The sequence below is a fragment of the Oryzias latipes genome, chromosome 16 (assembly GCF_053564925.1).
Source record: "Oryzias latipes strain Hd-rR chromosome 16, Olatipes_Hd-rR_3.1".
Classification (NCBI taxonomy): domain Eukaryota; kingdom Metazoa; phylum Chordata; class Actinopteri; order Beloniformes; family Adrianichthyidae; genus Oryzias; species Oryzias latipes.
The window spans coordinates 29723508-29747204 of NC_136252.1; the positions used below are offsets into that span (position 1 = coordinate 29723508).

At 38.3% G+C, this 23697-nt stretch overlaps 1 protein-coding gene across 25 annotated transcripts in view; it reads right to left on the minus strand.

Moving 5' to 3' along the window:
- mef2d (myocyte enhancer factor 2d) overlaps positions 1–23697 on the minus strand; it is a 107331-nt gene that overhangs the window by 80735 nt on the left and 2899 nt on the right. Inside the window, exon 2 of one of the 25 annotated variants that reach the window (XM_078932980.1) lies at positions 13006–13062. The exons of the other annotated variants lie outside the window; for them this stretch is intronic. The gene's annotated coding sequence lies outside the window, so the exon portion shown is untranslated. The remainder of the gene's footprint in view (positions 1–13005; positions 13063–23697) is intronic. 25 annotated transcript variants of the gene reach the window in all.

Consider the following 23697-nt stretch of genomic DNA (forward strand, 5'->3'; position numbering starts at 1 on the left):
CTGTGTGGGGGGGGGACACTTCGGCTTTGTTGTCAGCATGAAGGGAAAAGACAGTTGGATAAGTCCAATGCTGTGTGTTGACATTGTTGGACAAACATAGCGTATGCCACAATAACACATCTAATCTGTTAACGAATTTCAACCGGCATCACCCGACAATAACAATTGGTGGCAATCAACAAAAATGTGCAAGTTAAAAAAAAATTTTCAGGCCAGTGTTAAGTATCCAAAGTTTTTGGTTCCTGGCAGCTAATAGTTTTTCTTATTTTACTAAGCAGATCATCTACATAGATGAATTTGATTTATTGCTATGTAAAACCAATAAATGCATTTTGCAAGTAATTTTTTTCCGCCTTTTTTGTACCGAAAAAATACCAAAAATAGATAGATAAAAACGTTATTATTCTCCCAAGGGAGAAATTCAGGTGGCAGGCAGCAAAATACACAAAATAAATAACAAAAAAATAATAGTTCATAAAATAGCAGTTCATATCAGGCACATATGTTAAACAGCAGTACTCAACCGAAATGTACCGAACCGAGCCCTATGAAATTCTTAATCGAACCGAATTGAGATTTTAGCGTACCGTTACACCCCTAAAAGTTAGAAACTTTATGTGATGTTTTAGAACCAAACAGAGATGCGATTAAGCTAAGAGTTTACTTTGCCTTTGCCCCAAAAAAAAAGTAATCAGTTAAATTGCACACACAGAGACAAAAATCTGTCTCTGTATGTGCCAATTTTACTTGATTATTATATAAATAAGTTTGAAATTTAAGCCATGCCTAAATGCCACTCCTTGTTCACGGAAAGCCGGATGGGTTGATTACTTTCTGTCAAATGTGAAAAGAGCTATTTGGAAGTAATTTTTAAGATTTATACACCCTGAGAGTAAACATTTTTCGTCACAAAATATGCTAAAGAGACAGGAAATTTAACAAAAATGACAGATTAATTTGCACAAATGTTTAGGTTTACTGATCACTTTGGGTGCAGCTTATTAGGACACAGATGAAGATCTAGGCTACTTAGAGCAGGAAATAGCCAAAGTAAGAGCAGGACATCATGGTGCTGGATGCTGGCATAAAGCGATGTGTTGTGCACGCGCAAATCCCCAAAGGCGACAAGGCATTTGATGTGCAAAGGGAGCACAGCCTGCCCCCCCCCCCATAACTTCTGCAAGCCCCCTGACTTTGACTAACATACGGACACACACTTCTCCTCAGAAACAGCTGACGTTTAACAGGCTCACAACAGCTGACAGGCTACAGGTGGGGCAGAGGGGACTCTTCATAAGCACTCCGGCTCTCCGCCTCCCTTTAGTGCCCAGCTCATAATTCCCCTCAGCAATTCACACACACACACACACACACATGCACACCTGTTGTGACTCCTGAGGAATAGTCCTCTGTGAAATGCCTTCCACCATACTCTATCAGCCACCTACTCACACAAACACCGTCTCCCTCTCAGTATATTAATGTAAGATTTTATGATCCTTCCTGTCAGACAAGAGCATGTCTTCTTTAAAAAAAAAAAAAAGGATTTTTCCCCTTTACTAATCTTTTTGTAATCTAACAGTTATTTTAAAATGTAAAAAAAATATTTATCAGTTTAATGGACTAAAAGTACCACAAAGTTAACTATCAGTTAACTTAAAAATTAAGTCGATTAGCAGCGACTTCTGTTTATTGGCTTAATTTTTTTTTAGCTTTAAAACTATGGACACTGAATAAAGAACTGCAAATACTACAGGACAAGACAGGCTGTGGCTGTCTTGTCCTGCAAAAATACTGAATTATTTAAAAAAAATGTCCTAGTATTAATTCACAATATATTAAAGTGAACCTTTCATTGATAAAAATGTAATTCTTACATTTAGTATATGTTTGATTCCTGAAAAAACTAAAATTGCAACTAAAGAAAATCAATAAATGAATATTGCATATATTAAGTTAACCCAGCCCTATGAAAGTGTGAAAAAGTAGCTTGTTGCTAAGGGACTGAACGCTCTGTAACCTTCTCCAACTAAATGAAAAAATTATGATTCAGAGTCTTATTGTCACGACTGAGAAGCGGATTTGGTGCACGTCTTTATTGTGGCAACACAGCAGAGGTTCAGGCTTCCACAAAAATAAAGCATATAGCTTTGCTCTTTAGGTCCATGCAGACCAAGAGCTAGAAGGTCTGAGCTCTGGACAGGCAGATCAGTTTAATTAGTTTGACTTTATGTCCTGCTTTGTTTGTGTTTCTATCCTGATTTTGCAATTATTCGAATTGCTAGTGAAAAGAAAAGTGGGCAAAACAACCCCTGTGAGTTCCTGAACCCAGTGACTTCACTGCTGGGCATAGAAAGCAATTGACTGGGTTTGTGTGGTGTTGACATAAGGGCAGTGACGGCATGGTCAGTGCCTTTGATATTCTCTCTTATGACTTTATGAATGCATAATATGTAATATTGTTCGATATTATTTTATAGCACCAGTATTATTTTTAAAAATGAAAAAAAGTTCACCTAATAAAAAGTATAAATTAAAATGATGCAAAAAAATAAATAAATAAATACTGTCTTTATTATTTTTGAGCCACAACAAAGGGTAAAAAGAGTAAAGCCCTTTGCCCGTCACTGAAGTGAGCAGAAAAACTATACATTTGAATCCATAATCACCAACCTAGTATTCACTTCAAATTCCACGAATGTAACAACAGTTCCAAAACGTGGATCTTCTAATCCAGAGCTCATATTTACAGTCTCACTCCGATCATCTTTTGACCTATTTTAAAAGCATTCCCAGTGGTCTTTTAATTATGCTGTTTTTAGCCAAAAAAAATGTAATTTTTAGGACATAGTTTCTGCAGAGTGGCAGTAGTTTGTTAGAAAACCCCCTGAGTTGTAGGCAGGACTGCTGGCACTGAGCCATCCCACACCCCTTCCCATCCCTGTTGCAGAGCAGAGCAAGCAGGGAGCTTTTTCATCTGCGCCTGATTCACAAAGATTTAAATAAATTAATTCTCAGAAATGCAATTTTAAGCTTAATTTTCTTTAAATATGCCCATCATCAGAAAAAAACACACCAAAAACATGATTTTCATCAGTGTGTCTCTAAGTCAACTGTTCAAAATGGGACTTGACGTCTTTTTAGTATCTCAGAGTTTGAACAATTCTTCCTCAACTGTTAAGAGAGAAACTTTTCTGCTGCTCAGGCCTTCCAGCAGCACAGTGATAGAACTCCTTTGATGGAGAAAGAAAGGCTCCATCAAAGGAGCCTCATACACAAATCTGGAGATACCAGGAGCGACTAAAACATTTGGCAAATGCTTTTGTCAGAAAAAGTTCTTAGCAAAATGAAAATGCATGATATTTAGGACAGGCAGTATCTTTGTGCAAAAAAGAAAGAAAAAAAAGAAGAGCTGGATAGAAGGAGAGGATTTTAAAGCAAAGTACTTTTTTGGGTTTGATCAGAAAAAAAAAGACAAGAAAATCAAGAGACATTTTATTTCCCTGGGCATTTAAAATGGCATACGTTTCTTAATATTTTAGTAAAGAGGTTTTTTTAATGAATACCTGGACAGAACACAAAATGCAAATACCATGTACTGGTATCAGGACAGGCCAACTGATTTGAAAGCTTGTCTGTCAAAAATCTTGGACTTGGAGTGGGGGTCTTTGCTGTTTTCTGTCAGCTATCACACAAACCAGGGTGTCTACGAGTTAAGACTCATTAAGATCGTTTTTGCAACATATTCCCAAATTTTGATTTTATTTTATTTAATTTTTTTAATATGCGCAGGGAAAACACCCAGGTCAAAGTTTGACTCACCTTTTCCTTTATTTCTTTTCACTTACATGCATTAGGTAATTAGCTACCTGTTAAGAAATGATTCACAACCAGTTTACAACCTTTGATATCGCATCCCGAAAACTTTTTTTTTTTGGTAAAAGAAAGACTGGAAGTTTATTTGAGCTGAGACACAAAATGAGACATTACAACAGAATGCATTGGTTTTTAAACTCTTATTTAGATCCTTTATGTTGAATTCTTTAGAGTATTGGCGGCTGCCCTGCCACATGTTTTATCAGAGCACAGTAAAAATAAAGACTTCCTCCTCGTCTGTAGTTTGATTGGAAAACTGTTCAATTACTGTCACAGTGTGAATTCAGCTCTATAAAACTGCACATAATTCACTTACAATAAGACAACCGCTTCATGTTTTACATTTACAATATTTTCCAGCTTTTCCCAACATATCAAAACCACAGTGGATCTGTTATGTGTACCTAAAGTATGGATATGAGTTTTTTCGGGGACAAAAGACTAAGATGTAATGCTACGTTCACATGGGGCTTTGAAAAGTGGGTTTCAGCAACCACTTCCAATGAAAAGTCTATTCAATGTGAACATTTCGGGCTTCCGCATTCAAAATTATCGCGGTTTTTAAGTCAGTTTCTGGGCTCTATGTACAAATTGTGTGGCCATTGAACGCATGTTGAAAGTTATACAGTTGAACTTTGACCAATTAAGAGACTCAGATTTGGTAGTGACAAATGAGTAGCGTCCTTTAAAAAAAAAAAGGAATCCCAACCGTTTGAAAATTGATCATGAAGGAGAAATGAATAAATGCGGTTTTTGCCCAGCTGGAATTACTTGACACCGAGTCTTTCACATATCGGTATAGAGGTGTGAAAGAAAAAGCCTGGAGCAAGATTCACAGGATTTGCACCAGTTCCACATTTCGCACCAAGCCTCTTCCAACTCTGAGCGAGTATCGGAAAGCGACAGTCCAGAGTGAACAGCGTATGCTAAAAGCGCTTTCAAAAATGCACTGAACGCGGGTTCTGCATTACATGTCCAGAGGGTACATAGCACGAGACAAAGAAACATTAAGTGTACTTGTTGATTTGGTTAAAGCTTCATGTATTTTTGTGCCGAAAAAAAAGGAAAAAGAAAAAAAATCAAAGGTGTTTTTTTTTTAAATATTCTTATCTAGTCTCCCTGCTGCATTTGCTTTTCTTTCGCACTCACTGCTTCTCTTTTCTTTCTTGGGAGAGCAGGAGGACTCTCTCTTTGAGCCTGGTGATGTTCCAGCTGTAATGTGATAACCAGTTCAATAACATAAACAACTGCTAGAATCCTCCAGAGGAAGGATGGAGAGAGTGTGTGTTTCTGATTGTGTGTGTGTGAGTCAGTGGGTGGATGTCTGTGTGCATTTGGTTTTACATGGGAGCGCGTGTGGGCTGGAGAGCAGGAGAGGCTTGGGCGAGAGGTGAGGACGAGTCAGCCATTGAACACCATCAAATAAAACGTTATCTAATGCCTGCCCTGACAAGGCCCGCCAGAAAATAAGAACACTTTATCGACCGAAAGCCCGGCTGTGTTTTTGACTGTGGAAGACGCTCTGCTGATGCAGGGAGCTGGGTTTCAACGTTAAGGCAGAGAAATGGATTTCAGCTGCACTTTTAAGAGCCGCCAGGATATCAACACTTTGAGGACAAATTTAGCGTCTTCTAAAAGCTTTTAATGGGTTCTACATGTACCAATAATGTTTTCTTGATATATTTTGTGCCTAAAATTAATTCAATGAATCAGTTTTCTTTTAAATCCTAAATCGGGATTAGTTTCAATAGAAAAGAAACCAGACAGTTTATTTTTCCTGCTTCTACAAACTGTGGGAGGGTTGGAGAGAGGACAATCATCCCTCTTTTCCAGTAAACCTTGATGTGTCAGATATGCATCTAAGAGACAGACTAGTAAAGTTATGCCTTTTAAAGGAGGCAAGTCAAGTATTTGATGACTTAATGAAGTAATGTCAGCATCAAAATGCTTTTTAACATTATCTTTCCCTGTTAAAAATACTTCTTGGCATAAAAAAAACCTTTGTAGAGCTGAAAACCATCTTTCTTTTACCTTTTACATGGTGCCATATTTTCAAAGAGCCTGCATTGGATCAATGAGCAGGAGAGCTAAGCATGTGGAATAAGTCCATGAACAATTTGTCAAATATTTTCTGCCAAGTAGTTTGTGGAAGAACAACACACAGGCATAACAGCCGTACAAACCTTGTTGTGTTGGATAAGTAACAAAAATGTACTAAACGGATTGTGTTCAAGACCCCTATGGAATTTTATTAATGCTAGCATTCATATTTTGGAGATAATCTCTACTAAATAACTGAAATGTGCAACTCTGACAATCCATCTTTGAGCATAGCGTTCTTTGTGTCGACTTTAAACTTTGAAACAATCCAACTTTTATTGGCATATTCTTTACTCACTGGTGAACATTACGTTCCTCCGCATGTTCAGGTTCTACTGCATTTGCTGCCAATACTAGTGCAGACGGGTCTCATTGCAAAGGCCAGTCGTGGTAGCCTTCCTGGCAGTCCTACGAGGTCAGAGATTAACTGCGTGCAGTCTGTTCCAGATTGTCTGGACAAAGAGAAGTCCCCCACATTGTCCTGCAGAGCTTGTCAACGAATCTGTAGGAGATTCCCAACGGTTTTTGAGTGTTTCAAAGAGTGAGGGAAATATCTTCTATAAAAGTAGTCTTCTAGGGAAGCCCACTTTGCAAATTACCCTTGACATCCCATTTACATGGAACGAGCCCACAGTTTCAAGATGGTACTTGAGCTCTCCATCTTTTCCAGAAATCGTTTTAGTGAAGACTTTACAGGCGGAGCAAATCTAACATACCAATCCATGGAGTGAACACCAACTGCAGCAGGGGCTATGATTGAGTGTCAGCCCCTGTAAATTCCAGAGGCTTAAAACAAAAGCCAACTGCTACATTGAAGAAGATGTTTAGCATGGGCAGAAAAGATTTTGAAAAATGTCATGGGTGCAAATCACAGATTTAGTTCAATTGCTGATTCCATATATGCATGTTTCTTACATGTCTTGGTATAAGCAAATGTTTTAATGTTATAGGCATCTTTGACAGAAAAAACATTGTTGCAACAAAGAAATAATATACCAAACGCAGATTTTTCTGCTTTTTACTGGTTAACTGGTTTTCAAGATTTTACTTCAACACCACATATATGGAAACCATTTTTCAAAGTATAAAAAGTTAAAAAGGACAAACTAGCTAGCACAGAAAAAGCAACACTTCCCATTAGTAAAGTGTTTACGTAATTGACGTTAACTTTGATGCTGAGAAAAGCAGCTTTATAGTAGTAAAGTGTAGCATCTTGACACAAAGCTCCTTTTCTTAGCTTCAGAGTTCGTCAGAATTACATTAATTGCATAAATGGTCAAAGTGTTATAGTAATTCAGAGAACATCAACCAAGATTTAGCCAATAGAGCATGAAAAACACACGAAGAAGAAAACAAGCTTAGTCTTTATTTGTAGTAAGAAGGGCATCTCGCTCTGATCTACATATCATTTATGCCCTAAAACCTAAACATTTTTCTTTTTTCCATGAGTTAGTATTTTTCTACTGCGGGCTGTTTTTTCCCCTTCAACCAGCTTAGGTCATTTCCTCTCCTTTCTGCACCAGAGTTTAGGTAAACTTACATATTAGCCAAATGAAGAAGACTACCCAAAAAAAGGAGTCCTGTTGTGAATCAAACTTGTACGTGTGACTGAACTTCAGTTTTTTTTATAATGAATAAAAACATTAACAAGCAAGTCTCAGTTCTGCAGCCTTTCGGTCGTACCGTAAGTTATAAATGTCTAAAATCCTGTCCTCCTCTCCCTTAAACCTTCAACTAATTATTTTCATTGTACAACAGTAGAAGAACAGTGATTATCAAGCCTTCTCCTTATTACACCTTCCTCCCTTCAGCCCCACAAGGTCCTTCCACATTAGTTTTTGGCTGTTTTAATGAGCTTTGAGCAGAGGGTCCCATTGCATCACCACGGATGCACAACCGTAAAATGATGCCACGCCCCAGCAGAGGACATTCTTAAAACCTTCAAATAATCAAATGAGACCTTAACCTTTGGTCGTACTTTACAAGAAGGGCATAAAAGCTGAGGGAGAAAATTAATGGTGTGAAGGCAGCAGATTACAGAAAAAGAAAGAGGTCTTTATAATAGATTTAAAAGAATTTGTACAGTTGAGATAAAATCCAGGGAAAGTTGGAGGTGAGAAGGCAAGAAAGAAAGAGTTTAGAGCAGGGGTCGGGAACCTTTTTGGCCAAGAGAGCCATAAACGCCACATATTTTGAAATGTAATTTCGAAAGAGCCATACAATAATGTAGTGTCCCTTTCCCACACTGAGGCACGGAGACTTAACCTCTTTTAAGGTTCTTTATTCGGGTTACTGCAGACCGCGACAAACGCCGAACAATTAATTCAGCAACTCCTGAGTCTCTCCCGCCGAGACGAGACGAGAGCGCGTCTCCCAACTTTATATTCCCCTGCTCCCGCTGCAGCCCTCCCATTTCCCTTATTCGGCCCATAGCTGAACCCCATTGGTCCAAACTACCCAACAACAGGCTGAGCGACAGAACTGAGAGCCAATCAGCTCTCTGCTTGATGCGGTCAATGAACTCCAGAACTTTTAACGCGGCCCAACAGCCACCCAACTCAGTCCGCGACAATATGTTTAAAACTAAAATACAAGTGAATGTGTGCATTTGATGTAATTTCAACCTTTTTAAAGTACAATAAGTCTGTGGATTCTTTTTAATAACATTGTTATGCTGTTTCTAATAAATGATGAGTATTTCTCGTGGTAGTTTTGCTGATGGTCTAGTCTGGTTTACGTGGTGAGTTTCTGCTTCATGCAGGCGTTGAGACTTTAAACGTGATCGTAGGTCTGAATGTTCTTTAGATGTAACGGACTGATCACATGCAGACGGGGAGCCAAACACACACTCACACGCTGCAGTGAGTGACGGATAGCGGGTTTTACGTATTTACAATCCCTGCGCGATTCACCTGCTGCCTGTCCCCACAACACCTCAGCCCCACCCTCTGCTTTCTCCCTCACACATCCCGTCCCCGCAACTGCGCGCTCTTTCTCAGAGACGGGAGCGCGCAGTTTTAGGCACGGCAATTCACAGGTTTCCGGGTGGTACAAACTCTGTGAATTAATAGACAATTTTAAACTTATACTAGTGCTGGCGCAGATTTGTCTCTCTAAGCACCGCTACTACTGCGCGCCTCTGCCATCGCATCGCGCACGAGAAGGACTGGTCTAATGAAGAAAAAAAATTTGAATTAAAGATTTGTCTGCGAGCCACATGTGACCATCAAAAGAGCCATATATGGCTCGCGAGCCTTAGGTTCCCGACCCCTGGTTTAGAGGGTACAGTAGGAGTCAGGGAGGCTGTGAGCAGCCTGGATATAAAGTTTCTGCTCCTGGCTCCTCTCCTTGCTATTTCAGCTGTGCTGGAGTGCTGGCCAGCAGGCCCTGCTCTCACGCCATCATAACCCTGTTCGCATTGTGACATTGCAGTGGGGCTGAATTCTCCAGATTCATATTACTTTCACCCCACAAAGTCCACATCTATTGGAGTTGGCAATCCCAAAAGGGCTTTTAGAAAGTAAAATTTCCTTTTAACCTAATCTTGACCACATAAATCTCTTCATCTTCTTTTATGAGACTTGTTTTGTCCCAAATAGTCAAAAGCACTGTGGTGGTGGGACAAAGTTTTTCTTTTCAAAACTTTACTTTAGTCAAATTATTTTTAAACCATTTAAGTACTGTTTAAGGATCAGCTGCTATCCTATAGTATAAACTCATAATACTGTGTCTAATCAGAGGGTCATAAATAGAACATTTTCATCTTTTGTGGTTCAATAGTCATTGGCAAAATACTTGCATTGTGAATGATTAAATATAATCACAAATCAATTAGAATAAGACGAATAATATTTTTTTTGTATTAAAGATATTTTCTATCTTATGCCTGATGTCTGAAAACCACCTGGCACTCACATTCTATATCTCTGCTGGTGACCATACATTTCGGCAGCATGGATGAGCAAAGAAAAGGAGCAGGACCAATTCCTAAGCCAACCATGGCCTGCATCCGAATGTCAACTGGCGGAATAGTTCCAAGAAAGAAATGGTTTTTGTGAGTGTGCAGCCATCAGCATATGAATATACCAAATGAATCACACATACACAAAAAAAGAAAAATGTACAAAAGCAAAAGACATTAGTTTGGATTAATCTTTTATTGCACTTTAATGAAGGTAGTTCATCATGCAAGTTCAAATGTAAATGTTTAGCCTGCAAAGTGATTCTGATTTGAATTTTTTCTACTTGTCAAGAAAGATCAATCCATGGGTTTTTCGGTACTGGATGATGTAACAGAGCTTATTCACCGTTATAAGCAAATGCATGGTCTTAAAAAAAATAAAGAAACATATCTTTATTTCTCTTGAAACCTGCTGTGGTCTTGTAGGTGTGCAGTGCTCCTTGATCCGTGCTCCGACTTCTTTTCTCTGCTCATATCTTGGTTTTTAATCGCGGTGAATCAGTGCTCTCTGGCAACAATACAAGCATGACCTCCTATGAAACCTTCTGTGTGCAGAGTGTGGACAGCAGCTTGAGTCATCGAACAGAGGAGCCTTAATCTAAGATGAATATAATGCAGCCGATTCGGATTCCCTAATCCCCTTGGTATTGGCAGCTCTCGCTGGATTTCTGGCTATGTCAGTAATCTTAGAGTCCTGCTGTGCCATAAATGATCACATTTATGGTTATGAAATATATCACATTTAACAGAAGGAGCTAAAGAAGACGCTTTTGTCAGGATATATATCAAAATAAGGACAGTTAATGTGTTTCAAAAAAGTTTAAAGAGGGCACTTCATAAAGCAGAAGAGATTCAAGCATAAGATTTTGAATTAAGTGACGAGCTTTTAAGGATGTTTTGTTCAAGAGAGATTAAACATTTGTAGTCTTCTCAAAATGTGCATTTTTGTGCTACAACATGTGCAACTAATAGCTTTTTTGTTCATATGTAAATATTAGTTGCAGAATACTCCATTTTTAGACACACCCTAATGAAGATGTCAACAACTTTCCATTGGAGGATTTACAGCCCACATCAAACTGTAGTTTTATTGCTTTAGTACAGCAATGAAAGTAGATGGTTAGCAAGGTCTGTGCTGTTTGTGCTGCTCAGTCAACACAAAACAATAAGATGAATAACAGAAACTTAGGAGGGTATTTTAAATTGTGGGGATTTTGTATTACCACTGGTCGTTTTTAACGTCTCACTGTCCAATCAATTGACTGTTCTGCGTCATCTTTTCTAAAATAATAAGCTGCTTCGACGGCCACCATAATCATGCTCCTAAAGCTTTAGTCACGGCTACCTTTACGGGTGGATGTGGGCTGTCTGCAGGCAAAGAAATGGGCTAAAACTTGTACTGGCATCCCGATGGCCCACATAAGATATCACGGTCTCAAACCACTCTGAGAGCCCGTAGAGCAAAAATGTTCACGTATATTACTTTCTACGGGTATGCTGTGAGCAACAAGTCCTACTGAACCCTCATACAACATGCAAGGCCTATGAGGGACCCAGACAAAAAGAGGCAGCACCCGTTCAGGTCAGCTCCAGTTTGGGTGAATGTGACTAAGGTTTAAGGAGGGATATGACTGAGGAAAACACAGATAACTCATGCGTAACAATTCCGGAAAAAAAAATGCATGCAGTGTGTGAAAGCTTTATTATGGATGAAATGTAAACATTTGGCAGAGAAGCTCTTAAGGAGCCACGAAAGCCTGCCAAATGATGAAAAGAAATGTATCAGTGTGCCAAAACTTCAAAATTATTTTTCATTAATAAAAATGTCTACAGTATTATGTTGAGAAATTCCATTTCCTTCAGGTTTTAAAGACCACACACCTATTTAGACAAGTGTAAAGTTTGTTGTAGAAGTATTAGGAAGCAGTGACACTCTAGACAACTCCTATGACTATTTTCCACAAAAGACCATATTTCTGGATTAATATTGGGCACAAGTAGATTTTACTGCCACAGCCACATCAGCGTTTGTGTAGAGCCGTGTCCCTGAGATTGCAGCAGCGACTAGCTGGTAAAGTACTATTTATTAAAAGCTAATCCTGCAAATTGTGTTGGGTTTAGATTGAATTTAGCCTACATTACAGCGGAAGGTTGTGTCTTTGATCCAGATACCCTGACTTTTGATCCTTCGACATAGCCGGCACAATGTCCATCCTGCCAGCTTTAAATCGACTGACCTCTTTGGCTGCTAAAGATTATATTAAAAGAAGAAAAATGCAACTTAATCTGGATAAAATGCAGCAGCCACCACACAGACAGGAAATCAGAAAGCATCACAAAACCCCGGAGATGAAATGTTACGAGAGCAGCAGATTCCTGCAGATTTTACAATTTCTAACCAAAATAAATGTTACATAAACTCAGTCTTTTCATTTGCTAATCTGTTTCCAGCTAGTAGTCAAAAAGGGGTCAGTGCAGATTTCCATTTCAGCTCAAAAGCTGTTTTTTTCCAACTATTTTTTTCAAGGAAAAGGGTGTATTTTAGTCTTCTAAGAAGGTATTTTTAGAAATTTAAAAAAACAAAAACAACAGAGGGATTTACTACTCATTCTTTTCTGTATCGGTTTAACTTTTATGTAACAAATCCTCACTGAATGCTAGAAAGCTCATCAACAGACCTGGAGAGCTCGCTGTTGTTGGGCTTTCAGAGGGAATGATTCCACATGTTGGACACCCTGATCAGAGCTCCACGTTTCAAGTGAATTTTTTAAAAAATGTGGGTGTTCTGCTTAAAATTTAACAACACATTATGGCACTTCACATTACATGACAGACCCTCAAAACTAAGACCTCCCAGTTATTCAACACTGAGAGACTCCATCACGTAGAGAAGAAATGAAGGAATATTTATGTTGCTTTGTGAAATTGGACTTTTGTGGAAAGTCCATTCTAATTTAGATTTACGGTTGACTTTCTTTGAAGGGACAGAGATTTGAGATCGAACTTTTTCCTGCAGATTGGAGGCTGTCTTTAGAAGAAGTGCTGATTAATCTAAGACCAACATTTACCACACAAGTTAGCCACAACTCGGCAGCATTACTTGAGTTCAACAGCCCTCCTTCCTCCTATAGAGAGACATGAAGAACTGTTTGCAAAAGGCAACAAAATAAACTTAGTTCCATATCATTAGAGCCTACTTTCACATGTTAACTGCCACGCTATGAACTAGTGAGTCATGCCAATTTTGAAAGTTTAGAGACTCTTCCATAAAGACCCACTCTGGTCATCATTTGAGCCATTTCAAAAGCATTCCCAATGGTATTTTGTTCATGATAATGCAGTATTTTTCCCCCAAATAAGAAAAACCTGAGTCGTTTTCTAGAATATAATTTCTGCAGAACTATAGCAGTATTTTTTAGAAATTAGCCTTGGAGTTGTGGGTGTGACCATTGGCATGGAGCAACTCCGCCCCCCTTCCCCTCTCCGTTACAGAGAGCTCCGAGCAGGAAGCTTTTGCCCCCACCCCCCCATGCCATCCATTCTGTCTGCTCCCGATTCACCTGGATTTGAATACAGAGACACAACAAAATGCAATTCTATGCTTTATTTTCTTAGTGTATGCCCTCCATCACGAGAAAAATGCTACAAGAACATGTAAAAAACACCAAAAATACCATTTGTGGGTCTTTAACTTTGCAGAGAAAAAGGATGCATCACTAATTCTGACTTAGAGAAAAGTTAAGTGATCATTTCTAAGGGTATGTCATTTTATGCAGGTAGGAGTCCTAGACAAAGCCATGGATCTTTGGTTCACAAGTTTTTTTGGTTAGCTCACATGAATTACGCTGAATTTAAAAACCCCATTAAAGCCAGAAGCATTTATGATGTTAGTAAACCACTGCATCCTCTCAACAGCACCGTTTCTGACACAGCTGTGAATCATATCTATTTGTTAAACACTCAATAGCTTTAATGAATACTTGTTGAAATTTGACCTCAAACTGATCTGTCGCACAATGAAACAGCACGTCATCTCACAAGTCAGCCAGATGAAGACCAGCAGAAAGACAAATTGAAGCCATATCAGCGCCTAAACCGGTTAAGTTGGTATTACTCTCACATAACAATGTTTGATGACAGAGCAATAACTTAAGACTGGTGCCAAAATTTACTGAAGACAGAAATAAGTCCCTGTCTCAGAATCAAAGTTTAAGTAAACTCTCACTATGGCACATGACAGTATTCAAATCCCTGCAGTTTACAGCATCCTGTCGAAGCAACATAAATACCAGGATTCATGCAAAATTTCCATAAAAGCTTTGAGCAAAGACAAATATGATGAAAAAGGAGGTTTAATTTATCTCGATATCTTCTCCATCTTTGAATCTCAGCACTCGGGGTTGCGACTCTGCACTCTGATAGATTACCTGTCAGTCAAACTGTAGGTGGCAAAGATGTCAGCTCCAAGCCAGAGCTTTTTTTTTCTGATGAACTAAAAGTTTATTTAATTGCTGCAGTTTTGATTCTCTTTTTTTGTTTGTTTTAATAGTAAACTATTTAAGCAGATTTTTCAAATCAAATTCAGATACAATCTTTTATAATATCTGAGATTAAAATATGATCAGTTTAACATGCAAAACCACATGAACACATGTAGAGATTAAGAACACTAATATATTGAAAATAACAAAATAATCAGTTATTACATGCAAGTGTTAAACTGGAGTTTTTGAATTAAACATGTTTCTAACAAAGTTTACATTCTTGCAGAATTAGACAACTAATAACATTTTTGTAGTACAACATTTAACAGAACTGCAATGTCCTCTCCTATATATTATTTTGAGAACTTAACAGTGATAAAATACATTACTGTTTTTATTTATAGTTTAAAGACGTAATCTCTTTTTTTTAGTAGTCTTTAAGACTGCTATAAAACAAACAAAAAAGTCTTAACTACCTTTAAAAGACTTCTTTCAGGGCCAATAGTCATAGACATTTCTGTCTATGTTACACTTTCACACTACTCCAGCCTTTTCTGCTACGGTATATATGCCTTTTATTGTGAAAATCAAGTTATAACCATGACATAAAGAACACTTTGGGAAACGACAATGATTCCTAATTCAAGCCTCTGTATGAACCTCTTTTTGTCTGATTGGCAAAGCCATGTGATCAGTAACGGAGACCCTTTAGCCCGTTGCTAACTTTGACCTTTGATCTTTGTGTGATTAAACACTGTTGGGCAACACGGTTGTGTTTACGTGCGCAGCAGCAGAGTTTTAATACATGATGCTATCCAATAGAACGGGGGGAGGGTTCTCCTCCCCGTAGAGTGAGTAATATTGGGAAGGACATAAAAATCTAGGGGTAAACGGGCAAGGCATGCGTTGACAAGATTTCTTGACCTTCAGGACCTATTTGAGTCGCCCCTACTCTTTTTACATCACATCCATTTATGCGTGGATGTTGGCATCTGCAGCGGAACACTGCTTCTTGATTCACTTTACAGTAGTAAATATGAGATTTCTGAAATTTGACTGACTTTTTAAGTAATGACTTGCATTAACAATGGCAAAAATATATATATAGAGGAATTTTAGATCCTTTTTAGATAATGTATAGTTTTTCTGTTCCTAAGTGCAAAAACAGGAGGTGAAGTTGCAAATCCCACCATATAAGGTTTAAAATTAGCTTTTTAACTGGCACAAATTCTTCAGAAAGTAGTCTGGTTCTACATAATCAGATGAGGAGCTTGTCCAACACAAACAGAAAAAAAAAACAAAAAAGTGGAGCAAAGCCTTTTTTTCAGCACAGCCTTACTATAAATGCCTCATAAATCACTAAAATTATCACAAAAAAAAGCACTTTCACTAAATACACAAACGTCTCTCTTAAAACTCATCGGTTGATCTTTATCACCTTTGGCCTGAAGACTCCTCTCTGTGAACACTTTGCCTTAAACGCGGGTTAACCCCTAAATCAGCAACTGATGATGGCTTCATTAAGAGCTTGCTTTACTGAAGGGATTAGTTGTGTGCAAGTAAGGCAGTGCTTTGGCATCCACCCATTTATTATTCTTCACTTTGACTTCAACGGTCAAACTAGAGAAGCCATAATTACAATTATATACAATTAAATGTTTGTAGCAGGAAAAGAACTATTGGTATAAAAAGGTATATATAATCAAGTCCAAACCTCCTATTTTCTTGATATGACACAAACCACAAGTACCAACTGTTGTAGTTCCGCCAAAAACCACTGGGGACTGGTTGCAGATGGAGTAAATTCCCACTGACTCCCACGTGAAATCATCTGATTTTACACTAAAAAATAAAAGTATGTGCAGAATAGTTTCAAGAATGGTCCCTCGCTATATTGCGATTCACTTTTTGCAGTCTCGCCGTTTAGCGTTTTTTTTTTTTTTACAGCACACTGATTCTGTGTGTTTTGCATCCTGATTAGCTGTTGACATTGTCCATTGAACTCCTTTGTGCCACGTCTCCGGTAAATTATGCGTTCAACTTATAACATCTACAAAAACGGTATACTTCAATCGCAAGCAGATCTTTGTTTCCATTCTGCAACACTGGACCTATTTTTATCTGAAGGTTTGAACTTTGAGAGTTTCAACAAGAGGGAAAAGAGTGAAAATGATCATATCTGTCTGATACACAAGCATAGTGTTCCAGCCTTAAAACATCTATAATCCTACTTTGTGGATTTCACCTATGGCAGGTGATTTTTAGAACGCAACACCATTGATGAATGAGGGAACACTGTATTCCTTTATTTCTTATTCAGGGCATTAAATCTTTTTTAAATTACCCTTTTAATTATCCAACCATTAAAAAAAGGTCAACAAAATGTCATCATACCTCAGAAAAATTGCAACTTCATCTCTTTAGAAGCTACAGACATCCATTAGGGCAGACTGGGACTCTTTGAACGTCTAGCAGACGAAAAGCTTATCATAAGCTGGATTGATGCTTGAATTGAATATATATTTTTTTTCTTTTCTCCAAGTGTTCCCAGCTGGTTTGAAAATAAAAGCTGGTAAAATTATAGCTGAGCTCAGAGTACATACGGTTCATCCAGTGCCAGAAATATCACAAAAAGGAAGAGATTGGCTCTCCCTGATTCCTTATTCTGCCAACAGCTCAGGTCTGCATAGGAAAAAGAATCTTGAAAAGCAAAGATTGTGTTTCAGTTGATTGAATGAATACAGTATTTCCAAGAAATAATTAAAATGGTTTCATTTTCATGACCACCTGATAATTATGAAAAAAATAGGCTTCTTGGTCCTCTGAAGAACACATAATGGTGAAAGAAGGAGATACTTATACTGGGGGCTAAAGAATAAAGAACTTTCTTTGAGGCAACAGTAAAAACTTTTTTTGTGCAACAAATATTAGATTTAAAATATTAAATTCAAAATTATTTGAAAGCAATAACACAATGTTTTAGTTTTTGAAGTAAAAAAAATATTCACTAATGATATACCAGTTTAAATGCTTTTTTGTTGTTGTTTTCTGCTTTTTCTATGAAAAGTTACAGTTTGATTTTGAAGTATTCTGACAAATACACATAATTTATGTACAATTGCTTTTGCTTTGTATGTATTGGAGTGTTTGGTTTTAGAGAATAGAAAATCTTAGGATTTTCACACTAAGACTTCATTAAAAAATACCAGGATTTGTATTTAGAACATCAGATTCTGAACGTCTATTGGCTTTTGTCAAAGTGAGAGCTGATTACAGCAAAGATTATAATAATGCTGCTACCTTCATTAAAGACCTACTCCAATAAAAATAGATTTTTTTGGCGTTTTTAACATGTTTTTGTAGCATTTTTCTCACGATTGATGACACATATAAATAACATTTATCTTAAAACTGTGTTTCTGGTTTTTTTATTCAAATCATTGTGAATCAGAAGCAAATAAAAAAATGCAGTTTGAAAAAAGATTGTATTTACTACTAAGAAAATACGGTGGGTGGGCCACAAACACATGCAGAGGCCTCGTCTGAGCTGGCATCTGGCTCAAAAATGTACGGCTGGATAGCTTCAATATAGCCATTTTTGTTGCACCAGCGATGTTAGGTTGGGGGTGTGAGGGGCTGTAAGCTACCAGAGGAGGATATAGACAGAGAACTACCAGATATGGGTGATGGGGGGGCATGGTTCCCCAACTCAGAGATGAATTTCTAATTAACTACTGCTGTTCTGCAGAAATTATGTCCTAGGAAATGAAACAGTCAACTGGATGTTGGCTAAAAACGCCATAATCATCATGGGAATGCTTTTATAATAGACCAAGTGTGTATCTTACCATTCTTTTTACATTCCCAAGTGTGAAGATGCTTGGTTACTTGGTAAAAACACGAGGGTCAGTGCTACATAATCTGACAAGCTGTCAACGCCTCGTCTTGGATTATCCAGTCACACCTGTAATTGGTGAAACACCTTCAACACTTTAGGCATTGCTGCAGGAAGATGTAGCAGCTTCCTCTGTTGTCTTTGAGAGAGCTTCTTCACCCACACACAGAAGCAAAGACAACGGCAATGAGATCACCTACCACTTCTCTCAGAGAAGTTATATGAACACTGAGCTACTTTGTTTGAGAGAAGGGATCACACATCACAGCAAACGCCTTTGAATTGCCAATGCAAGTGCTTTGAAAAGTAATAAAGCCAGTCTGAATAATGTGTACCCAGCGCTTCTTTCAATCATGGAAGAACAACAATAAGTTTGGATTGTTTTTAGTTTTATTTATTTATTTTTTTTTATCTCAGCACTTCATTTTGTTAAGATACAGAAAGCTGTAACTTAAGTCAATCTGCCTCCCTCTGCCTCTTTTCCTGGGGATATGAAATTGGAAATGAATCAAACCCAAGAATGTAACGCTGTGAACTTTTCCACTCTGGCTCAGGGGAGCCCCGGGAGACCCTGCCTGGTCACTAGGAGGACTTTCTTAGGCTGCAGGCACAAAAGGGAAGACATTTTGAAATCACAGCAGGGGGAGACCAGATTGTGAGGTGAGGCTGGCTGCTGCTGCTTCTCACATGAAGTGGCTGATGGTCTCCTCTTTGTGCAGAAACACCTTTGGCTTTAAGTTCCATTAACAGAGAAGAGCCGAGGACGTTTTTTTTCTCCCCTATCTCAGTGTGCTGGGGTAAAGTGTTGCCCTGCAATGATTGAATCATAGCCATAATAGCAGAAGGCAGAGGCCTGCTGTGAGACTGAGTTCTTCCTGTTCTCCTCGCGCAGCGTGGGAACAGCCGTTCGCTCGGCACATAAAAGAGGCCATGAAAGCAACACGAGCAAAGCAGGTAGTAATTGCTCCTTTCTGCTCCTTTTTCTTTCCATCTATTTAAAAAGTAGCACGGCTTGTGTGAGGCTTTTGGTTTGACAGAAGTAAATGTGTTGTGCTCGTCTCACCTGTCCTTTTTTTTCTGCCATCACGAGACAAAAACATGCTTCCACAGCAGGTGAATGCACAAAAGAATAAAAAATAAAATCATATCCAGCACTACAGCTGTTCTACGGGACAAGGCTAAGGCCAAGATGGAAAGGTAACAGGTAAATCAAAGAAGGTTGTAGACGTCTGCCTCCATAACATCGATTCAGCAGCTAAAGAGATTGGTCCTTTATAGAGCCTAAACTACTGATTTCCTTTTATTCCTGTGAACCTGAAGTCAGTCAACATTGAATCTGATTACCAAAGAAATCAAAGACACAGCTCTGCAAAATACAATTAGAGTTTTTGCTTAACAAACCCAATTATGGATTTAAATGTATAATACTGATAAATAGTGTCTTAGCACCATCAACACAAGTTAACAGTAAGATTTTATAGTGAACCAAGATCATGATTATATGTAATCTGCTTTGTTATTTTTCTTACAGATAAAACTATAACAGATAAAAACAGCATATTATGTAGATATTTCTTAAAGTAACACAAAGAGTCAGGATGAAAAAAGAAAATCAGTCTACAGGTAAATTGACATTAGAGACCCACTCTGATCAAAACCGCGTTTTGGTGATTTCAACATGTTCTTGTGGCATTTTTTTTAATGAAAATTACATTTCTGAGTATTTCCGTAATTCAATTCAATATCATTTATATCGCCCAATATTACAACAATAGTCGGCTCAATGGGCTTCATAGCGGTAATTGTATAATAACATGAAATCATAAAGATCATGAAGTCATAGACTTCAAAAGGTAATAAACTAAACTAAACCGACTAGGATAAACTGGGCATCCCTGCCCTTAGACACTCCTTCTCTGTAAGGAAAAACGCCTAAAAGTAGTGTAACAAAGTGGCACTTGTTACTTGTTTATCTACTTGTGTCCACCTAAGTTTACCTGTTTTTCTGCTTACTTACTTCCTCACCAGCGCATGATTGGACCAGTGTTTGTTAAGCTGCTTGGCAGCCATTTTGAATGTTCAGCTGAAACCCATTTTTTGAAAGGGGTGTTTCGTTGATGTTAACCCCTGCATTCCTTCTGCAGTGGTTTGAACCAATTGTGGCGAGGCTATAAAACCAGAGCTCAATGAAAAGAGAGGTGGATGGAGTTCAATATTGAGAAGATGTTGGACGGTGAAAATAAAACCCTTTACCTCCAATAAAGACTCAGGTCACTTAAGCACAGCTGCTTCTGCCACTCCCTTCCACTATATCTAAATTCTTGTAAATGAAGTCATAGCATTTGAAAAAAGTTTATGTGTGACTTAGAAATTACGCTAGGTTGACCACAAGCTCCCTGCTCTGATTTCTTATCAACGAGGAGAGTGAGAGGGGGCGGGGTTTGCTCTGCACTTATGGTCCCGCCCACAACTCTATGGCAAATTTCGAATGAACCAATGCCGCTCTGGAGAAACTATGTCTTAGAAAACAACACCGTTTTTTTTTTTAGTTTGGCTAAAAACAGCATAATCGTAATTTAAAGACCACTTGGAACACTTTGAAAATAGATGAAAAGATGACCGGAGAGTTTTCTAAAGCACTTGGGTCGTAATGAGGCAAAGCAGTCAGAGCAAAAAATTCTGTCAGGTGATATGAGATTAGTTATTGTGCTTAAAAACACTGACATAACAGTATGTCCAATCAATCCATTTTAACTTGTAAACATTATCTTTGTAGCTTTTTTTTTTTACTCTCAGCATATAAAAGTCAAAGGGCACTGTAAAATGAATGAGTAATGTCACCCAGCAGACGCACAACAACATTTGCTGTGCTCCTTTTATTACTTTCTGTAATAACTCTGCAAGTGTAAGCTGCTGTGGTTTGAAGAAGAAAAAAACTTTTGGCACAACAGCTGCTAGACTCTGGCAAGTCCCTCCCAAAGTTACTGCTTACTTCATTACCACGGTTACTTGCTTTTGCTAAGACAGTGGTAAGTACAGTTATGACTTTCAGGAGCTGTGAGCAGCTTGAAAGTCTGCATTTTGACATTACCATGGAGTCACACGTGTTTCAGAATGGAAACAGGGTCTGCAGCTTTATCAGTTTTTCACAAACACACCAGATCAGTACTGATGCCATTGTTGAACATTTCTTTTGAGAAGAATTGGGACCCAGCCTAAGAGAACATAATATATCACATACAGTATGTAGTTATCAGACCATGAGCTCATCGCAAATGGATGGAGAAGACACATAACTCAGTGCTGTACCCTGCAAAAACTGACTTTTACAAATCAAAAGGTTACAAGGTAAAATAAGTTGAAATAAAGCAAGAATTTTTAAAACATGGTAGCAGCAAATACATTGTTTTTCAGCATTGTAGTAAACCAATGTTAAAAAAACTGTCCTGCATAACATTCCATTTGGACATGAGCTAGACAGAGAAATATTCATTTCATCTTCTGCAAGAATTTGATGATCTTCCTCAACATCCTGCATACAGAGACTTGGATAAACATGGAGGGGGAAAAAAACACTCAACACAAATTATTACAAAACAGGCCATCCTTCCAAAACAGGTACTGTAGTCAACTGTAATCTTTGGCTTTTAGATCTATTTGCCCCACAGGTCTAATTAGAAAATATGAATATTTTCAAACCTGGTATAATTTCCTGACTCCCAGAGTTTTTTAATCCACAAAAACTACAATCTCTAGAGCCCCACTCCTTCATATTTGGTATCATTAAGAAGCCCCAAATGTCCTCTGCAGATACCAAAAATGCGTTATTCAGTAGAATGCAGAGGTCAGGAGATATTCAGGTTTAGAAATGTCCTCTACAGATTTGCATTGCTGGTCATCAGGAAGTTAACCTACTCTTTTCTTTTTAAAAACCTTCAAGAAACAGATCAGAGCAGGACAGATGCCACTGTTTTTATTTAATTTTTTGATAAAACAGAAGGTTTAATCATCTACTAAAAGCTTCTACGTTTACTTTCTGTAACAAAAATAAAACAAAGGAGAATTCCAGATTTGCAGAGCCAAATTTCATCGGCATAAAGAGCTGGTTTTATTACCGAGATATAATTTAAAGAGTTAATATATCTTCCACTAATGTGTTATTTCAGCTTCAACTCTTTTATGTAACTACACTAAATACTGTTTAAATACTATTTTGGATTTATCCAAAGATGATGTAAAAATATTGTAATAAAAATTACTGGTTCACTTTGAAAAATAAGACTTGACTTTGCAAGTCAAGACTTATGAAGGCTGCGTCATTTAAGGTCTTCTTAGGACAATCTGAAAATCTTTCAGGTTATTAAGAGTAAATTATTAAGCAAAGGAAAATAACAAAGGCTGCAACATCAGATATAGGTCCCATTGCAGCTGTTCATGCATTTAAAGCCTTAATCACATGCACCTGGACAGCGGTTGACCATGAAAATGGAACGTGTCATTGTTGTGGATTTTGGAAGTGTATCGTGTAGCATTTGTAAGGCTAATGCACACACAACCACGTTTGGGTGATGCCTGTACGCCACACTCTATTCAATGGCGAGGAGCGAGTTCTGGCTCCTTACGGACCGTGTGCAGATCCCTCGTACAGGGTGTGCAGTTGATACACAAGTGCCTGAAGGATTCTTGTAGAATGCCCACAAAATCTATGCTCCGATTGTCCACTTTCCTAAATTCCAATAATCAGACTGCACACAAAAGCCTGCACTTATCACCCGAACAGCCCTAACAAGCCCCGGGCACAGTCTGCAGGATTTAGGGAAGCTAAACAAATGAAAAATTCATTTGACACGCCTGCGTCTCACCTACGTCCCTTTTACTTACCCTTGCGTGTTCACTACGACGCGACCTATGGGCCGCAGCATGCTCGTAAAAAAAATGTGCATGAACGTTTTCCCTGTGCAGGCTCACCGAACGGTTTACGACCTTGATATTTCCTGGCGGCCACCTGCATGCCCTGTACAGGTACACCTATTTTCTGCCCGCAAACAGCCCTTGTCTACCCATAAAGGCAGTTGTGACTAAGGGCTTAGCCGGTTCCAAAGACTTCAAAAGTAATGATAACTTCTTGAGAATGAACTTGGAAGAGCAGGCAGATGTGCGTTTGGACACGGTCAGTCACCGACAGCCCCTTTTGATTTCAAATATCTTGAGAAGGAGGGGAAAAAATTGTATTTTGACAGAAACCTCTAAGGTTTTGGTCTGCTCCCTCACCAGATATTTGACCATTTTAATTGGAAGATTGTTTTCACGAGAAAAGAAAATGTCTCCTCCAGTTTCACACAGCATCGAGCCTCCTTCTGTCAATGAGAGCAGGCTGCAGC